This window comes from Panicum virgatum, chromosome 1K (genome assembly GCF_016808335.1).
Source record: "Panicum virgatum strain AP13 chromosome 1K, P.virgatum_v5, whole genome shotgun sequence".
Classification (NCBI taxonomy): Eukaryota; Viridiplantae; Streptophyta; class Magnoliopsida; order Poales; family Poaceae; genus Panicum; species Panicum virgatum.
The window spans coordinates 41411385-41415029 of record NC_053136.1 but is presented as its reverse complement, the minus strand read 5'-3'; the positions used below and the strand labels follow the sequence as shown (position 1 = coordinate 41415029).

General features: G+C 43.6%; 1 long non-coding RNA gene across 1 annotated transcript; it reads right to left on the bottom strand.

Annotated features, from left to right (window-relative positions):
- Nucleotides 1-2111: 2111 nt before the first annotated feature.
- Nucleotides 2112-3177, bottom strand: LOC120708705. The gene is made up of 2 exons (XR_005689438.1): nucleotides 3033-3177; nucleotides 2112-2735 (listed from the first exon to the last, which is right to left on the bottom strand). It is a non-coding gene; the product is annotated as an uncharacterized LOC120708705 (long non-coding RNA).
- Between the last annotated feature and the right edge of the window lie 468 nt (nucleotides 3178-3645).

The window sequence follows — 3645 nt, the reverse complement described above, 5'->3', positions numbered from 1 at the left end:
GGAGATTGTCCAGCGGGCCCGAGAGGGACCCTTGAGCGAGGCGGAGATCGTTCCGCGGGTTCGAGGGGGATGCGAATGGGCCGCACGCTCGGCTTCTTTGAGTTCTTTCCTTTCTTCCGGATGGGAAGCAGGCCGTGGGCCTTTGTGGGCCCAGTTTCCTTAATAGGTGTTTGCGTTTTAAAGCGATCTTAGTACCCGATTAGGGTGTCCCTAATCGTGGTACCCGACACTACTGCTGTTGATCTAGAATCAAGAACTATTCTTGCAATGCCAAAGTCTCCCAAATGGGCATCCATATCACCATCAAGAAGGATATTAGTTGGTTTCAGATCACAATGTACAATAGGCCTCCCACAGTCGTAGTGTAAATATGCCAAGGCATCAGCTATGCTGACAGCTATGTTCATTCTTGGTACTAAGCCCAAACGTTTTCGAGCTACACCAGGTCCGTGATGCAACCATGTGTCCAGATTTCCGTTCTGCATGAACACATAAATTAGAGCTTTGAAATCATTGTCACTGTTATCTACCGTTGAGCATGCAGTTAGGATAGGAAGAAGGTTCCGATGACGTATGCTTCTCAACACTTCACATTCTGAAATGAAACTTTTGTTTGCACATCTCATCTCAAGATCAAAAACCTTAATTGCCACTTGCACTTTAGCTTGAGTTAATTTTCCTTCGTAAACTGAACCATAGCTTCCTCTCCCAATTAGATTTGACGTGGAGAAGTTTCCTGTAGCTTGGGCTAGATCCTTATAAGAAACTTTGGGGAACTTCTTACCAAAAGAAAGCATCAAGTATGGTCTTCTTGCAGTCTTCTTCCCATGGATTATAATATATATCAACATCATGAATGACATGAAACCAAATATTGGGGTCAATATTTTGACCAAATAGTTTATGTTTTCTACTCTTCTATGAGCAAAATGGCATGCAGGCACATGCAAGTCCATGGTTCCTCCACACAGTCCTGGATTGCCATCGAGTGAAACAACTGTAGCATTATGGAATATACCAGTTCTTGGTATTTCTCCTTTGAAATTATTGTAAGATAAGTCCAGTTTAGTTAGAAGGTCTAGATCACATAAAAAGCCTGGCATGGGGCCTGACAAATAGTTATGGGAAAGATTGAGTATGCTCAAGCTCTTTAGACCGCTGAAGGTTGTCGGAATGTTTCCTGTAAGAAAATTTTGGTCCATTCGAATGGTCTTTATTTGTGCAAATTGGCCCAAAGTTTCAGGAATTTCCCCACTAAGCTTGTTCGATGAAAGATCTAGTGTGGTGAGTGGTATAAGCTTACCAAACTCAACAGGTATGGTCCCTTGGAAATTGTTATAGCTAAGGTTCAATGTCGAAATACATTGAAGGTTTCCGAAACCAGGAGGTATAAAACCATTAAAGTTATTATCTGCAAGAGAGAAGACTGACAGCTGCGTAAGTTTGCTAATGGAAGCTGGAATTGTCCCAACAAAGTTATTCCCATGGAGGTCTAAAGCTTCTAGCTTCGTCAGTTTGCCAACCCATTCTTCAATTGTTCCGGTAAGGCTGTTGCCATCTAGTAAGAGAGCATATAAGTCCTGAAATTTTCCTATGCTTGGGGGTACAACTCCTGACAGCTTGTTTCCACTGATTCCAAGATACGTAAGGTTGGTGGGTAGGTTACCTATCGAATTTGCGATGACTCCCTGTAGCTGATTATTGGATACTGAAATACCCTGTAGACTAGTACAATTTGCGAGCGCATGGAAGAATTCCCAGCCTTCACCATCTCTCGCTTCAAGCTTATTTAATTCAAGGTTCAGATCGTACAGGGCTCCGATCCTTCCAAAAGAGCTTGGGATTTGTCCACTGAAACCATTAGATGAGAGATCTATTCTTCCTAGACCTGAAGCATTACCAATGGAAGCTGGAATTTGACCCTGGAAAGTGTTGATTCCCAAGAACAGATTTTGGATATTAGGGAAGGCATCACCAATGTTAGATGGCAATGTGCCCTCCAGCATATTGGCAGACAAGGATAAATCCAGGAGAGAGGATATATTAGAGACAGTCTGTGGGATTTCACCTGATAGACTATTTTCATTTAGGTAAAAGTACTTCATGTTCCGTAGCTGCCAAAGCTTGTCGGGAATTGGCCCGTTCAATTGATTTTCTCCAAGGTCAAGTCCTTTTAAAGTACTAATGTTTCCTATCGCAGGCGGGATGACACCAATGAGATTATTTCTGTGAAAGTTCATGACTAGTAGTTTTGAAAGAGAGCCTATGCTAGTGGGAATCACACCCGTAAGGTTGTTGTAAAGTAGGAATAAATAGTTCAAATAGGAACAGTTTGTAAGCGTATCGGGTATGATTCCCTGCAAAAGGTTTTGGTATAGATCAAGCGTGCTAAGAAAGGTTAGGTTTCCAAGAGACGGGGAGATTTGGCCAACCAAGTTTTGCATGGTGAGATTGAGCACCGTGACACGCCATGGTCGAGTTAAGGTGCAGTTCGCTCCATTCCAATGACAGAAGTGGGTGCTTGTATTCCAGTTGCCCAAGGCTCCATATGGATCGCTGGTGATACCCTGCTTGAAGTCGAGCAGTGAGCGAAGATCCTCTCTGTTGTCATGAACTATCGTGCTATGGACGTTGCCAAGTCCATAACACAGAAGGAGAAATGGTACTACTATAATCACGGCGAGTTTCGCTTTTGCCGGTTGCTTGAAGTAATGCACGAGGCACTTAACTGTCACCTGAAAAAAAAAGAGCATAAACTTGGCGGCGTATTACTTTGAGGAACTACGTTGCGTTGATGGTGTATTCATGGCTTAACAGCAAGCTTACAATCCTATAGAATTCTAAGACACAAACAATATGTGGGCTATCTTCTAAGACACCAAACATATTATGTCAATTTTCTTTTTATTATCACAAAAGCAAAGGCCGACACCCTCCCTCTATAACCATGACAAGTTATATCAAGAAAAAAAAAAGCTGAAAAGGGTAATTAAGTAGGAGCAAAAATCAGGGAGGGAGGGAGAGTAGGGTACCTCTGCCCAGCCGGCAGCCATGTTCTGCTTCGTTTTGCTTAGCAGATGGCAGTGAGTGTTTGAAGTGTGAACTTTGAGTTGGATGCTCAGCTAGCTGGGGCCCCCAGGGGTTTAAAAACAGTTTGTCAGCACCACTCCATCCACGTATTGTGATGCCCTATCTTATCTTGACCACCGATGAAGCAGAGACTCTGAGAGTCCGTCAAACTCACCAGTTACTGCCACTTCTCAACTTCACGGTGCCGCCGTCGTTGTTTGAGCGAGACCAGATTGTTGTGGCGTGTCCAATCTGGAATCCCAGAGTACTTTTCAGCTGGAAACAGACACAGATATTCCGAGTTGATGTGACCAGTCTCGTGCTGTTTCGATGCAGGCAAAATATAGCGTGGATTGATCTACCGGTGCTGGATTTTCGCCTCCAAATCCGATTTGGTTCTTTGTGATGATCAGTGCTTCCAGAATGTATTGTGTGGGCATGATTCATTGATGGCTTATTGAGGGACCGAAACTGGCGACTAGAGAGGGGTGAATGGGAGCCGATCCAAATTTCTTTCGAAATCGATCCGTCGGCCTATATCCCGAAGATCACCACAAAACCTCAAATCCTAGATGA